The following is an 18,175-nucleotide window of genomic DNA, read 5'->3' on the forward strand; positions in this document are numbered from 1 at the left end:
ACAAAGAAGACAACTACCTCGCCACCCCTTCTGTCCCCTAATGGATAGAGAAAGAAAGGGATAGTCGAAGAAAGGAAACAGAGTGCGATTGTTTGGACGTGAATAACGGGCGTTTTTTTGCGCCCCGAGCTACGTGATCCTCACATTATCGACGACCCGCGTGGGGAGGAAGTGTGGGTCTTTCGGAGCCGGCGCGACAGAGAAAGGAGTCTAGGTGAGGGTCAATAGAGAGTGAGTGTAATGAAGAGGACGGAACAAGAGGGATGGGGGAGAGCCTAAGCTATGATGTGATTTTGTAGTATCTCTTCGAGGGACTCAGGCACGTCTAGATCCAAGGGGTCCCGACAGAAAGCACACATTTTGTACCGCGATCATGTTGGTCTGGCTGGAAAGTTTATGCAATTTTATGATTGGCTAATGCGCGCCGGAAGAAATCGCCGATTTGGCGGTTTCGTTATATGCCGTCTGCCTGTCGGTCTGGGGCTGGGGGTTGTAAACGCATTTGACATTTCGATCACGAACGCTGATTTATTACGAGGAAACATGATTCCTGAAAGGTCTTCGAAAGCGAAACTACAAGCGTTGAGAAACAGTTTATCGAACTCTACTGAATAATTTAAGTTACCTGTCTAAGGAACGTGCTTTCAAAGAAATTGTGAGTAACAGTATTATTGATACTGTGCTATGAATAAGTTATTATTTTCTAGTATTCGAAGGTATCTTTGACTTGAAAAGATACTATTTTCATTTACATAAACATCTACATTCACATTACAACTTGTTGAATATTTAAAGAGAATCTTAATCCAGTAGTATTTGAACTTTTTACCATCGAAAACATATATAGACTGTTCCGCTAATTTCGAAATACACTAAAAAGTAACCGTGATTTCAAATATCGTGCAGTTTCACCCATGTTTCGGCTGAGTTTTGTTGTTTATATCCATTTTTAACTATTTTCGCGAAATTTTAAAAAGCGTGGCCTTTCTCCCGAGCAAAGAAAACGTATTATGCACAAATGGGAACCGTGAGTGCTCTATCGATCAGAAATCAAACTAAGATCAAAGGTTTGAGCGTTTGAGCTGTTCAAATCATGTTGAGGAAGCGCAGTGCACTTTCGAAAAATTCCCGAAACGAGGTAGAAGTCCTGGTCCGGCTCTCCCTTTATTGGACAGCAAGATGATGTAAATATTGTCAACTCAAATTGGCTCTTCCCAAACCTGCATTTCTAGAAGACTCTGTCCGTTGAAGTTAAATGGAATAAATAAAATAAAAAAAGGATTGGCATTCTTCGGCATCAGAACGAGAGCAGATCTGATGAAAAAATTAGATACCTCAGCGACTAACGTTATGCATGCTATAGAGAGAATCAGCCTGCAGACTCGTTGGATACAGAAGCAGCCACAACGAAGCACCAAACAGGCTGAATCCGTGAAACCAAGGGCTTAGAAGCTGTATGACAAGCAGTTTGAACAAGCAGACCAAGAAATCAGGGTGTATTATCATGGATGACAAAACCTGCATAAAACTCGACTATTAAACTATGCAGGGACCCCTGTTTTATACCTCACCGAAGGGGAAGGATATTCCTGGATCAGTGGAAGCCGCCCAAGCAACAATGTGAGTTTTATTGTACTCTTATGGCGGTCTTCAAGACTAATTTGGTCTTGTATGCTATCATAAGAGTGCAATAAAACTCAAAATGTTACTCGGGCGTTTATACCAAAAAAATCGGCAAGAAGGTTATTTATTTATTCATTTATTTATTTATTTACTATTTTAATAGGGCTTTCAACCGGTAGATGGTTCGCCCCAAATTTCAAGAAGGTTATAGTGTGCTCAGCCAACGCAAATTTGAAAAAAAAATTCGTTCATTCATTACAACAGATACAACGAATGAAAAAGATCAAACAGTATAACAATCCTGCCTGTGGTACATCGGAATTGAAACAGAGATTCGGCAGAATAGATGGAGGTGGATAGGACATACCCTAAGGAGAGGTACGAACGAAATCTACAGGGAAGCGCTCGACTTGAAGCCACACTATCCAGACTGTTGATGACAACTTCCCTTTGCGACAATGCCAAACAGAGAAACATAACTCCATATTTTTGTTTTGCTGACCCGTTGGATAAGTACCTACGGGTGACTTAATAAGTCCATGTGCCTGTTGATAAAAACAATTGGAGCGATGATTTCTTCCTGGAATTCACGAAAATATGTTCGTACTGCCGACCTTTTTGGAGGATTTGCCGGAGAATGATTCGTAGTAGTACGAGCCTCCATCAATCCCATCAGATGCTGCAGGTTTCCCTTCTCGTCCCTGCACATATCAGGCCTCGATCTGTATCTTTCACGAGATTGGTTCATCTTCTCATAGAATTTGCACGTTTCATTGTCCTGGAATAGTATTTCTAGTTGTCTGTCCTCCTTATGGATCTTTTCGCTCCTTAGGATCGTGGTCATGTTATACCGCATTCGTCGATACTGGAATAATAGATGCAGCTGTTCTAGCAGTCGCACATAAGAAGGGCTCCATATAAAGTAGCGGCCAAAATGGCCGAATGTAAAATTTCACATTTTAGCACATGCCTAAACGCGGTTTTGTAGTAAATTGTCTATATTTTTATGATTCGTGAATAAAATTTTGAAAGAAAAAAAATGTCATGTAGAAATAAGCCGTCAAAGTTGCCCATTTCAAAAGTTTGAAAAATGAGTCATTTTGAAAAAGTCAAAAAATTAAATAGTTATCGTGGATGTAAATATTATTGTTATATATTATTTTAAAACTGATATTTTAGCCTATTAAAAAATGAAATGAAAACAAATTTAAACTCAATGTGGTGCGCCATACGCTACTTATAATAAAAATGAAATTTTCACAAACTTTAATCAAAAAAACAACTCTTGTCGCCTCTTGTCGCCGCAGTTTCTAACAGTGCGTCTGAAAGCTCGAAGTATGTTGTATCAAAACATGAATTGAAAGTTTGCTATAATTTGACGTTTTCCGAAAAAAAATAATTTTAAAATTGTCATATTTTTAGTAAGTCTTTGAAATTTTAAGTACTCTTTCAACAAATTTGATTATCTTTGTTACTAAATTTATTTAGTACCTGAAGAGAGTTTCAATGACAAAATGGGAGAATCCCCGCGAGAAAGCAAATTTTTTTTTGTCAAGCAAATATTTATATCGGTAACATTTGATCATTTTTCCCCAAATCACCCTAAATATGAGTTCTTATATGTTTAAATCATTTCTTTTGTTACAAATATAATCTAGAATCAATTTGAAACTAAAAAATAATTTTGGCCAAAAATCGCAATTTTCCGACTATTGTGAGTCGGTCGTCTTTCGGAAGAACTGCAAGAGTGCTGTATGTTCAAGATCAAGTTCAAGGTATGTTAACAGTAACGAACCATGATTGTATGTAATTGTTTAAGTAATCTGACTTCTGAACAGAATATCGACAAACGAAGATGTTTTTGAAAGATTGTTAATGACGTCGGATCCATTGATTTCAACTTTAAGAAGATCAACAGTAAAAAAAATCAATGCGGTTGTTACCAGCAGCATACAAACTTTTACAAAAATCCCAGAACGAAAATAATTCTGCAACAGACAGCGAAGCAGACGTGGACGAGGTCCTGTGAAATGATTATGAACATGTACGAATAATAAAACCCTGATAACTTACTAAAACCAGCATATATGTATGTAATTCAAATTCATAATTGAAATAACCAAAATGCCCGGCCAGACCCGGCCGAGATTTTTGGCACACTTATACTATATTCTATGGCGGTTCAAGCGATGCTAACTTTAGCTGCCAGTAGGTGCCTATTTACGGAAAAAATACTTGTAAAATGGTAAAATTTATGCTTTAAGGGGAAACCGAAAGTGGCTCAAAGATGGCTGGGTAAATGGCTACCATTCGAAGCATGTATTGTTTTGCGCCTTAAAAATGCATCTGTATTGGCAGAGCACGCTTTCGCCACGTAATCAGTGCTTCCAGTGCTGTTATAATTTGCTAAAACTTGTAATTCAATTTATCGATCTGCTATGTATCAATAAACGCTCAGCAAAACATAATTGCTAATGGAAAATAAATTTAACTGATCATATCGATCATTACGTGTTCATAAAAGCAACCAATAAATAATTTGGAATTAGTTCATAGATATTTGGTTGCGCACATATTTCGTTGAACTAGCGATTTCCGAAAAAGCAGCAACACAGTATCAAACTTTCGTCACGTCAATGAGCTTTTAAAGAGCTTTCAACTTTCGCCGCATCGATGAGCTTAGAGCGAAGTAAACAAACAAAACGCAAACGCAGGAATCAAAAACGCAATCCGATGCAAGCGGATTAATTAAACATCCTAGTGATCCTACGCATTATTCAGTTGCTGCTGTTAATTTTGATTGAATCGAAATGCCTAGATAAAGAAAACAAACCCTTTTTCGGGATGTTTGTAGTCAGTGCGGTTGGCTGCGGATCAGCTGTTTATGTTTGCAAGCTCAGCTATTTGACATATATTACCAATACTAATGCAATATTCAAATAAACGTTTAGATTTTTAACGAACACATGAGATGTACAGTGCAGTGTTTGTCGCACTAACACAATAACGTTAGCCTTAAATCCATTTTTAAAGCAAATAAAGCAACATATAATATATACACCTTCTAGAAAGTAACGTATTTTGATAGTATCCAAAAGTTTATAGAACATATCGAACCGGTTAGATGATGTTTTGTGTACAAAAAGTTAAAAAAACTGATTTTAAGGGGTTCACGACTGAAAGTCAGTTATATCTCGCAAACCATATGACGCAGATACTTAGTATCTTCGGTAAAGTTTAATGAAATTCAAAGTTCTACAACTTTGCCGAACACATGACTATACTATCTGGCCTATAAAAAAATAATTTTTCAAGTTTGTTATCCCCTTTATATCTAATTATATGAAAATGTCATTAGATGCAAAATACTTTTTATGAAACTTCTCCTAAGACACCTAAGCTCGAAAACGTCAGAAAAAGCGAGAAAAGACTTTTGACCGCCTTTTTCCAGAATGGTCCCGCTGTGGGTTGGCCAAAAACAACGCATCATACAAAAAGTGTGAACGAAAATAACCCGGGGAGGTCTGAAATAACTAAAAATGAGTTCGTAGTCAATGGACAGCCTTTATATAGCCGGTAGCGTTTCTAGGGTTAACAAGGGCGAGATATATGGAGGGCGTGTATCCTAAGGGTGCATACCTATTTGATCATTTAACAAAAGTAACCATTACTTCGTTCGAGGACCCGCGGCCGCAGAACATGTGGCCCATACCCCCGCTCCCCCGTCCTTAAAACTAGCAGGTTATACACGGTATAATATATTCGTCTTATATTAGAGTGTTTATTCAAAGCATTTGAAATTTCCAGAGAAAAAGTAAAAATTAGTTTAAATTATTTAGCAGACCTATGATGCTGTTTGCTCCAAAATGGATGATGCAATCTAATCTATCAAAATATTGTGCTCAATAGTAAAGATTGTGAGTGTACTGGTGTATACTGACGTATTTTTGTTGTGTATGTGAAATCCACAAATTGGATCAATCATTATAGCTTGGCACAATCTCACCCCCGTGAAGCTCGAAAAGTACAAAGTTTGGAAAAATATTATTTTCGTAATCAAAACTTATCGAACGCATAATAAACTTTCAATACATTGTAAATGATTAGTTTATATACCTTCAAAATAGCAAGTTGATGCAATTTCTTGTTTGGGTTGGTTTTTTTACAAGCGTTATTTCCGAGTATTTTTGATCGCGAACTTTGAAACCCTATTTAGGCTAAATAGTTTGCTAATATTATCTGTGTTCCATTCTTAGTTATGAATAAATATGTTATCTTCATGATCATTTTGAATTTAGGTCACCAGTTTCTATAGATATAATAAATTTTCATAAATAAACATTTTTGGTTTTTGGCACAATCTCACCCCCGTGGCACAATGTCACCCTGGATGGCGGTACCTATAAAAATGGATTTCTGTCTGTCTGTCCATATGTTCCTTATAGAATCGAAAACTACTGAATCGATCGGAGTGAAAATTTGCATGTAGGGGTTTTTGGGGCCAGGGAAGGTTCTCTCGATGGCAAAAGACCCCTATTCCCACAAAGGGGGGGGGGGACCATAATATGCCAAACTTGGTTCCATTTGCTTGATTACTTCTCGAGTTATGAGGAAATTTGTATTTCATTTGTATGGGAAGCCCCCCCTCTTAAAAGGGAGATGGGTCATCATTCCCCTCCTAAAGATGGGAGGAGTCTCAATTCACCATAGAAAAAATTCTTGTCTCCAAAACCACCCACATGTCAAATTTGGTTCCATTTGCTTGATTAGTTCCCGTGTTATAAAGAAATTTGTGTTTCATTTGTATGGGAGCCTCCCTTCTAGAGGGGGAGGGGTCTCAAACAACCATAGAAGAAATCCTGTCTCTAGAAACCCCCACATGCCAAATTTGGTTTTATTTGCTTGATTAATAGTCAAGTTATGAGGAAATTTTGGTTTTATTTGTACGGGAGCCCCCCCTCTTCGAGGAAGGAGGGTTCTCAATCTACCATAGAAAAAATTTTTGCCTCCAAAAACCTTCACTTGCCAAGTTTGGTTCCATTTGCTTGATTAGTTCCCGAGTTATAATGAAATTTGTGTTCCATTTGTATGGGAGCCCCCCCTTCTAGAGGGGGAGGGGTCTCAAACCATGCTAACAACATTCCTCACATCAAACGCAATGTGTATGCCAAGTTTCATCAAAATCCGTCGAGCGGTTTACGAGTCTATACCGGACACACGAACAGCATTTCATGTTTATTTTTAGTGAATATGTTTGATAACTTTTTCCCTAAGGTTTCACGTTTTGGATTGATTATCACCAAGCCATTTAACTTGACATTTTATACAATAGTGCAATAAACATTCTATTTTATTTTATCTATCCATATTAAACAGATGAACAAAAGTCGTTCGCTTTCCTATTGCACAAAGACATGCTACATTCAATTCTCCACGGATCGACTTCGATGAGAAGATTTCGAACAATAAAATAAAATCTGTTGATTTTCATTAGCCCATAGGAAGCAAAACCCACATCGGCCGGCACGGCACAGGCTGTTGCGAAAAGATGATGTAAAAGTTCAAAACCCTCCACTGCGTTCGTTCGCCAGCAAGCACAGGCTTTCGAGAGGAGAAATTTTTTAAAGGCCATGGGCCACGGCCAAAATATGTTGCATGAGCGGAGACGGACCCAACAGCAGCAGCGGCAGCAACAACAGCAACAAAGTATGGTGCTGCCACGGTGCCATTATATCGCAATCAAAAGACGCGAGACCAGGCAGCAGCACCTCACCTTGTGTTGTTTAGTTGTGCCCTTCCTTTTTCCAAACCCAACATACGCCGTGCCGTGGTGGGCGCGCATATACCGTAATATGTGTTTGTTACGAATTGCCACTTGAAAACATAACCGCCAAAAAAATATATCTTCACTACATAGTAGTGCCAGCCACATTATTCGAATCATGCACGAAAGTGTGTGAACCGTGAGTGATGCATTTCTTTAGCTATGGGAGAGGACTGGGCTACGTATTTTTTTGAAGACGGAAAAGGAAGCAAAAGAAAAAGTACTTAGCTCTTGAGACTGAGTCACGACTACGTCGACTTTGGTTACTTTTACTTTCATCGCGATCGTCGTTGAAACTGGATGGTACTGGATAGGCGGAACTTGGGGCTGGGGAACGGAAGGGTAGAGTCGGAAGAATACAAACAACAGACGAATGGAAACATTTCCCCGGCGGAGATCAGCTGCGAGAAGGGTGTAGATTGATTCAATTAATACAGTCAAGGGTCTAAGATTAGAGGTGGATCCGACGGAAACACGTATCGGAATCGTTGCGAATAAGACGAGAGCTCAAATAAGCTCATGCATAATAAAGTTTGATCTTTTGAAATTTATACTACAACCCTGCTGCTGCGCCGACGGCGCAGACGCAGTGAAGCGGATCGCGGCTTGCAGCTCGCTGCAGCTGAACTGCCAGGGCCTCATAAGCAGCCGTGCAAAAACCGAAAGAGGAAGTATTTGAGCTTGACGTGCGAGATAAAAATCATCAACTTTCTCTTCCCGTTCCGAGGTTTCTACTTTTCGTTCGCGCACTCAGACCCCCTTCCGCCCTCAACGGCACCCCAGTTGACGCCATTCATTGCTGAGGTTTTCGTTGGCGTCTGCTGAATGTTGGACGGATCTAATGGGTTGTTAGGATTGCACCTTTATTTCGCTCTGGTTCGAATTCAAAGAGCACGGCATAATGGCACAACATAAAGCAGCTATTCGATAGTAAACGGTTCATTGGCTGGTTTTCGGTGAGGTCTGCATAATCGAGCTTTTACGTAATCGAATTTGCTGGCTTCCTATCGCTATGGACGACGGCCGGTGCGCGGTGGCCAGATCTGTGAACGGGAAGCCAAGGTGGCACTATGCTGCATGCAATTAATGCAGTTGGTTACTTGTGATTCACGATTCAATCCAGTTGTCTGTGGGATCGGAAATGTTGCATGTGCACATACGGAAGCAGTCACACATGGCGACAATCATATTCTTGCCGATGATCGTATACGGCAATTGGTTTGCTTACCTGTAACGAAAGAAAGACAGTAAAATATTAGTAAAGTCAGCATAGCGTTAATTGAATGGTATTTATACAAAGAGCAGTTATTATATTATTAATATGTGTAACGAACAATGAATATTAGATTTCGATTCTTTAGATTTTGAATCTGCTTATTTTGATACAAATTTCGTAATAATCCGACCACGAGAATTAGATTAAAAATTCATTCATCTAAGTATTTCAGTGTAACAGGGAAAAAATTCGACTCAATAAAATCATGGTTTTCGAATTTAATGTACCTTTTTCTCGAAAACTAAACAACGTATTGGAATTTTTTTTTAAATTTTGATGGTAGACTTTTGAGAAAAATTTCTACAGGTAATAAATTATTTCTAAGCGGCTTCCTTATTTTTTGTAGTAGAAAATGCATTTAACTATTACCTACTAGACCATTGGTAATATTTATCGTAAACGCATCTTATTCTGCGCATCATTGCAGTCAAAACTTCCAAATTCCAGCAAATTTTTATCTTAATTAACACATCTAAGAAAATATGTGTACATAGAGCAATTCATTTGAGAATGCTATGATTTATAGGGAAAATATGCGATGTGCAGAATCAGGAGCTTACTCACAAAACTAGATGCGTTTACGGTACTTGATTACGTTACACAAATTACACTTGAAATACCTATTCTAGTGAAGTAAACCATAGATCCAAAAAAAGATCCAAAACTAAGATGTAATAAGCAGCAACCGAAAACTGAAAAGTAGTACTCTAACATAAAGAGTTAAAATGGTAAATAAATGTACAAACTAAAGAAAACAAAGAGCAACCTTTAAGAGAAAAGAAAACATCGAAAGTAAAAAATAAAAAGTGAAATGAAAAAATTAAAATCTGAAAAGTGAAATAGTAAGATGAACAGTAAAACGTAAGAAGAAACAAGTGAAAAGTAAAACGTACAATATAATTGGCGAAAAGTAAAAAAGCAAAAAAGGTAGTATAATAACTTGGAGCCCGTTTGCCTCTCAACCACTTGTACATCAGTCATTGTATTGTCATTCTCATAATGCAAGAAACAAAACCCTTTTTCTTCATTTGAATGTGTCTACTCCCTTTGGCAGCCCCTCCCCCTGTTGTCCACCAGCCACTTATAAATCAGTTTTTTCGGTAATCCCCGTAAAGCGAGACAGTCTTTTTTACGTTTTAAACCTCTCCCTTGTGAATGGACACAATTTTCCACCATTTTTCAGAAACCCTTTCTTATCATCCAGGCAATTGTACAACCGTTATTGATCCAGATCCAAGAGAAACGCACCTCTTTACGGATTTGAGCCTTCATCTTCCGCTTATATAAACAGTATGTATGTAAACAGTACAATAGAATAAATTAAAGAAAAATGAAAACCAAAAAGTGAAAACTGAAGGAAAAAATAAAAAAAAATTGAGAAGAAAAATAACGAAAAAATGAAGTTAACAAGATATATTTAGCGAGCAAACAGAGCGACAAAGCAAAAGCTAAAGTGTAAATAACATAAAAGTAGAATGAATAAGGTTGAATTAATAAAACCCGATTTAATCCTCCTGGTGGTGAAATGAATCTTTGTTATATCATCATAGAATTCGACACGTCTTCGAAACATAATTCAACTGTTAGTAACGGCTGTGCAAAAAGGTTCATATAACCTCGACTGACAGTTAATGAATATCAAGAATTACAAAACTTTTCATTTGGTATTAAAATCAAATAAAGTAAATAAATATCATCAATAATAGCACTTCCACGATGGACATAAACCACAGCAAGTATTGATTTTTTTGCAACATATGCCCATTGGCGACCATCTTAGAAGTTTTGAGCTGTATTGGGACTATCCGGGAATGCTCCGGATTAAGTTTCCGTCGGAGGAATGCCTATTTTACGATCTGAACTGAAACTCATCAAGCGTGACCTCAAATCACACAAGAATTCAAAAACTAGGTGGATCGAAGCTAAATCAGCTACCTATTAGCTACGTTGGTCACATCTGGATATGTTCCTGGGAGCACTAGGAACCCTCAGGTAAGTGGCCAGTTTGGAAATGAACCAAAATTAATCGTTAGACACTATAAGTCACACTGGAATTTGAAAACTTGCTTAATAGAAACTAAAGCTACTATCTAGGGTCGCATTGCTTATATCTGGACATGCTCGGAACCCGCAGGGAAGTACAGTAACACTATATCGTATACTTTTTTATAAGAAAATCACGTCTGTGTAGTTTGAGGTAGCGTATTGTAGGTTTTATGGCGTCGTATTTTGACTTCTACCAACATACGAACAACGAGTTAACATTATGACAGTTAAAATATCAACGATTAGCTAAGGTTTTTTGTACAGTAATAGAACTCTGTTACTGTAACTAATAGAGCATTAATAGTACATTAATGGTTCTTTTTGACACTCTGTTTATTAGCAATTGCATACTTGCCAGCAATACAATGGAAGGTAACAATTAGAGATGGTCGGGTAGCGGAAAATTTGCCCGAAACCCGCTCCCGTACCCGTACCCGCCGGGTTCGGGTCGAGTTCGGGTATTGAAAAAAAATAATTTGCGGGTTCGGGTCGGGTACGGGTACTTAATTTTTGTTTTTGAAACCGGGTACGGGTCGGGTCGGGTATCTCTATTGACCACATTTAACACTAAAGATGGTCGGGTACCCGGGCCCGTCCCGTACCCGTCGGGTTGCGGTCGGGTTCGGGCATCAAAAATAATAAACTTGCGGGTTCGGGTCGGGTACGGGTTTTTAATTCTTTTCTTGATCGGGTACGGGTCGGGTTCGGGTATTCAAATTTTGATACCCGACCATCTCTAGTAACAATGTAAACAGTAAAGCAGTAATTGAAACACCTAAACCTTATTTTTGGATCAGACGGTCGCTAATTCTTCCTCACTTTAAAAATTGCTGCATCACGGCACATTTCAGGACATCAAATTGGACTAGGTTTGTCACGGTCCGAAGAAATCTTGTTAGAACGAGAGGACTTTATTCACTTTTTCTGGCGTGCTTCCCAAGCACCGATTTCAAATTAGTATAGAACGTCGTAAAATATTTCCTTCGAAGATTCCTTCGGCCTGTTGGAAGAACCGAGGAAGTTTTGTTGCCTTTTTTCTAAAAATAAAGTAGCCGAAATAACAGTAAACAGATGGTGTATTTAACTGTCGTACCTGCCTGTGAAGCAAGGCAAGATCGAGATCGAAAGAAAATGTGTGGGGATATTTCATCTTGAAACTTTTTGTCAATTTCCACTAATTAGTGATTGAAAAAGAAAGTTATAATAGAAATCAAATAATTGCTACATCTATTATGAGTCTATCGGTATCTAAACCATGAAAATCCAGAATAGAGCTATTAGCGTTCAAAATCTTTCATATTTTCGTGACGGTCACATTTTTAAATTTTTTTGGAACGACACCCTATCCTAAACCTTGCCGTAAGACGTAGTCCTACGTCAAAAAATCAATACCGGCTGCGATTTATGTTGATTGTGGAAGAGTTATTGATGATTTTTATTTGCTTTACATGAGAAATCTTCCGTCAGCTCGCATAGTAGCCTCATCAGCTATGAGCGTCTATCCCCACTTCAGGATCAGTTCAAGACGGCTCCAAAATCCTCAACTTAGTTAGAGTCTGGACTCCAAGTTAGGAGCGGCCCACAACAGCGTCTGATCCAAAGCGGGTGCCTGGATTAAGAAACGTGATCTCGTCACAAAAACCGCCCCGTCATGAAGCTCGGTAGCGTGGATCTTAGGGGCAACTTATCTACACAGTAATTACTACGAACATTCAAAAAAACACTGATCGGAATACTCGACATCGAGCTAGGAGACGAACCAGGGGCGACGAACTTGAACAACTCGGTACTTGGAACTGCAGATCGTTGAAACTCGAAAGTGGTGATCGGGTCCTACTCGGACAGCTTGAACTCCGCCAACTTGACATCGCAGCTCTGAAGAGAAGATTTGGAAGATCCACGACGAAAAGGGCCTGTTTTACAAGAACTAGTACCAACGAACTGGGAACGGGATTTGTAGTGTTGGGCGGAATGTAAAATCGCGGAATAGATTGAAAGGCGCTCAACAAGAGTATATATCTATAGAGGATAAAGGGCCAGTTCTCCAATTACAGGACCATAAACATGTACTGCTCGCACGAAAGTAGACCCGACGATGAGAAGGAAGCGTTCTTCGTGTGACTTCTCAGTTGTTCGCCACGGGACATCAAGATCGTCATCGAGGATATGAACGCCCAGGTCGGCAGGGAATAAATGTAAAGACCGGTGATAGTAGGGTCCGGTAGCCTGTACACCGACACGAATGATAACAACCAACGATGTACAAACTTCGTAACTATCCGAGGCCACCATCACTAGAACCAGTATATGGGCACCCAAAACTGTCAACCGTATACCATACCTATCAAACGCAGCTAAAAAAAGCAAAGCCTAGGTGCTACATTCCGTTATCGAACCTTGACCTTCAGTTTTTATACGACAGACTTCGCAGCCAGCTGTTAGAGTGCAGGGCAATAGCAGGGCCAGTGGCTACGATCCTATTAACTCTAACAGCCTCTTCCAGTCGAGATTCGAACATACGATGACTGGTTTATTAGGCAAGCGTCATACCTGGAAGCCAACTAGGAGACAGTCAAACGCAGCTAGATAACCCTAACTTTACCGACAACTACGCACGAATACTGGATGAGGCACAGCTTCTTCCGAGGAGTTAGGTGCTTCAACCCTCGAAGACGGTTGGGGAAAAATACGCTCGGCTATCGGAGAGACCACCACTGTGGTACTAGTTGAAGAATCCCGAAGCTGATTTAATGGGAAATGCTAGCAAGCCGTGGACGAAAAAAAGAAAAAAATATCCTAGCATTGCGACTAGAGAAACCTTGGCCAGATACCGATGCATAAGGAACCGGTTGACCACGAACCTGGGAAGTAAAAAGTGCCAGAAGGACAGAGATGGGAAGAATTAGAATCTGGCAGAAAAGTCGGGAATAAATTTCACAGTAGCACACGATACAGTCGACTGAGACCAGTTATCGTAAATAATTCAAAACACGGTTTTCCAGACAAACTGACACGACTAATCAGTGTTACATTGGATCGAGATATAGATTTATTACTCAAAAACTAGAAGACCCCAAATAAAAATTCTACCGCTATAAACTGCCTTCCGACCAAGGGACCCACTTGGGGGTCTCTGTAGTCGCAAGGCTACCGAGTCTACTTTACCAAGATAATGGAAGTAAAATCAGTATTATCCCGATGAAGCCTATTAACAGTGGGAAAATGACTCTTGTGGTTAAATGCACTGGTAGCTAACCAGGTAGCGTCAGGGATGGCTATAATTGGGGACAGCACTGTCATGTGGAACGAGCTGGGTAAAGTAGAGTAAGCATTGAAGGAATGGTAAAACCCAATACATACAAGCACACATAGAAAATTTATAAGCTTTATCGCCCACTTAATAGCGCTAGTAGCAAAAAGGATATGCGGTGCAGGTTACAGCAAACAATAGGGCGATATTACAGTAGATCTACACAGCTTGGTCGCAGTAATGAGCGCACACAACAAAAAAAGGGGTTTTTATAACTCCTTTAAGAATCAAGTTGTATTTTCTTTCGAATTGATGTATATCGTTGAAACTTTTAAACTTTTCCTCTAGCTTTTATTACGTTTCGGCTTACTTTTTATATCTGTTCAGCCATCATCAGATTTCTTAAAATAAACCATCTTCAAGTTTACATGTTTAAACAAAATACAAATAGCTTACATAAAACATGTTTAAACATGTAAATTTGAAGATTGTATATTTGAAGAAATCTGATGATGGCTGAACAGATATAAAACAGTAAGTCGAAACGTAATGAAAGGTAGAGGAAAAAATAAAGGTTATACTGATCAATTCACACATCAATTCGAAAAAAAAATACAAAAGAATACGGTGATCAAAACAATTGAAGCATATAGAATCAAGTTATAAGTTTAAGGAACATTATCAAACTCGGCAGAAAGCAGCAATAAAACCGATTATGCTTTTAGCTGATTGAAAGCTACGGCCATAATTTAATGAAGCTTTTAGCTACAAAAGCATACAGCTTGCTCTGGTAAATAGCTATATCAGTCCGCTAGCTCTGTTAACTTGAAAATACATCCGTGAGCAGTCAATTTAAAATTTTACTGTCAGATCATCCTGATCGATTTGGTTTATAGCAGTGATGACTAAACTGCGGCCCTTTTACATGATTCGTGCAGCCTGCGGACTGATTTCAGGGATGCGGTGATTGAGTAAATGAGTAAATTTTTCTATGACACAGGGGTCACTCAGTTTAATCGTAATGCCTCGTGCATGTTGTGAAACTGAATGCTTTCCGTTTTAAATCTTGCGGTGATTCCTAGAAAAAGGGTTTTGGGCACCACTGGTTCATAGCGTCCATAATAAAATATCTCACAGAATAGAGTCTCCGTTAGTTTGCGGCATATGCGCGTTAAATTTTATCATGCATATTGATATAACAGGTGGATAAAATCAACGCGCCATCGAAATTTTGCAATTTTCGAAAATTATATTCAATATCAATTTCTAGCAAAATCATTTTAGTTGCTTCCTGTGACAGGAAAACCGATTCTTTCTGCAAAAGACTGTAAAACAAAATTCTAGAATATGGCTATATAGTTTCACATAAAATATGATTTCGGTGTTGAACTCCAGTATTCTTCATAATAGGAACAAAAAATCTGATTGATTACGGTGTTACCGCTTTAATAGCCTTATAAAACTAACAGACTTAGACAAACAACCGGAATAAGATCAATTTCGATTGGTGCACCATATTGCACTGCTATGCTACACGTATGGTAAGTTTACAAAACACGTGGAGTTTTATCCTGGTAATATAAGCAACCACAATAAATTTGCTTTGTTTTATTGCCAGATCCCGACAAGGAGCGAAGAGCATAATGATATAAAAAAAATATCAAACTGTGTTATAATGCTATATTTTGTTATTGAATAGATATGGTGATACATTGATAACACATTTTGTTATTGAGCAGATATTTTAGGCAGTGGTTGTAAGATGAGTTTAATAACTGATTTTGTTATCATATCTTATTTTGACCTTAAAATGACATTCGATATATTTCATAATTTTTTTTATTGATTAATTTTAGATTATAAATATTTTATAAAATGATTTTCTAATATCTCATATGCTACTGCATATGTTATTCAATATCTTAATAATACTAAAATATGTTATTCAATACTCTGAATACAGTCATGTTATTGCTTTGTTATTCAAATAACACAAGTAGTTATTCTTTTGGCCTTACAGGAGCAAAATTTTGATATTATTTTTTGTTATTTTACTAACTATGTCAGCCAAACCAAGACCAAATTTTGATATGAGTTATTCGATTTGCAATAACACATTTTGATATTATTTTGCTCTTCGCTCCTGCTCGGGATGTTTTGACTCGTATTGATCTCGTACTTGATATTGCGTAATACCGTTATAAAACCGGCGGTAATGATTAACACCGCAATAAAACCTTTATAAAATTGAACTAAAAACAAGTGGCCTTAGAAGTCTACTTCATAATGATAGACAAAAAAGCTAAACACGAATGCCAACCAACAATTAAATAAGTGTCGTACTTATGTACGATGTCGATGTCACTCATTCATTTACCGATCGGGCAGTTAAAAATCCAAAGTACCAAAGGCAATGGCACGTTTCGTTTGCACAGCCAGAAGACGAGCGTACACAGAGTAGTCATCGTAACCTAACGAGCCAACATGTCCCTGCCGATGCCGATGCCGCTATTTGCAGCAGTATTAGTACCTGCTGTGTGCAAGTGCCAGTATGAAAATTATGTATTTAGAATGACCTAAATTTCCATGAACTAAATATAAGTTAATACCGTTTCGCGCGTTTCCTACTGGAAACGTTCTTTACTGCAACTGGCTGTCGGTTGGGAAAGGAGCTCGGTAAGTGGAAAAAAACAATGCATTCAGGGTGATTCCTGTGAACTGTTATTTCCGAGCAGGGTTGTCTTTACTGTTTTTCTACTGAGTCCATGAGGCATTACTTTTATTTTTTATGTTTTATACAATTTCAAAGAGTCAATAATTTTCACTGATTGACTGAAATCAATTTCAAAAGCATCCACCCTGATGTAAACGTGAAAAAACTTTTTGAACTAATAACGAGCCAAAAACATTTAGAAAAATAGGCATAACCTAACTTTACGACCGTCAACAAAATGTTGCACTCATCACCCAGTTTTGCTGCTTCGTTCAAGCAATAATTTTTCACGGCCCGGAAGTTTATGTCTCGGGCCTGCACTGCACTGTGCCGGGCTGGGGCACAGCTAAAAGACCGTTTCCGGGCGCCGCTGGTTCTGTTGTGCTGCCACCAGCTGGTTACGTGGAAATCTCACCCTGTCACGAAACTAAACCGCCTTGATGAAGAGCTTGCAGTTGAATGTATGGAAAGCCATGCCATTCCTTTCCCCCCTTCCGTTGCTGGGCGTGTGGTGGTTGTAGTTTTTCACTAACCATGGCACGATGGGGCTTTCCGCAATTTTCATGCGTCCTTCTTGGGGTGCATTGGCTTTTTGAACTCGAAAGCAGCCAGCCCAACCGGAGAGCGCAACTGCGCGGTAAAGACGAGCGGAAGTCAACCCACTTTTCAACTCTGAACTCCCCGGGTTCGTGATTTCTGTATCGAATGCAACGGTTGATGAAAATGGCTATGGGTTTCGTATTAAAGCGGATCGAAGTTGCATGTATGAGAAGGAACTCCATGCGATGCAATAAATTGTATGTCGATGTTTCCGGCGGAAGCCAACTGGAATTTGTTTAGCAAATCCAACAAAGATTCAATAGGTCGGAAAATGGGGGATGAAGTTTTTTTGAGTGATTGTTTTTACTATGTTGACATTTGACAGCATGCCAAGATTTCATCAGTGCCCAACTGACGGTTGGAATGGATTGTCAAAACATTTTTAAAATCTGTTTATTTTATTTTGACTTAATACAATAAGCTTGTCATCAAATTTAAAAGGTGTCTGGCACTTAAACACAGCTCGTGTTTTTCCCCACATTATTATCCACTGACAACTCATTTTATGTAGGTATTTCATATCAGTGGACTTTTTCTGTTTACACTGTGATTGCTTACGCAGCAATCGTACGCACAAAATACACCGTCTGTATACAAACACATTCATAACCAACCTGCCACTGGCAAAGGCGTGATGTAATCCAACTGTCGAGAGCGAGAGTTTCAGTTCCATTTCATTTCATTAAGGTGTTATTGAACCGACCTCATTTTTCGCTTTTTCTCTCGCTGAGACCATCATCAGCCAGCCAGCCAAACTCGGTGACTCTCTAAGCTTCGAGTCACGATTCACGAACAGAAGACCAAGCGGACCAAGCGGAATGTTACTGATGCAAATGGAGTGCA

The sequence above is a fragment of the Sabethes cyaneus genome, chromosome 2, assembly GCF_943734655.1.
Source record: "Sabethes cyaneus chromosome 2, idSabCyanKW18_F2, whole genome shotgun sequence".
Classification (NCBI taxonomy): Eukaryota; Metazoa; Arthropoda; class Insecta; order Diptera; family Culicidae; genus Sabethes; species Sabethes cyaneus.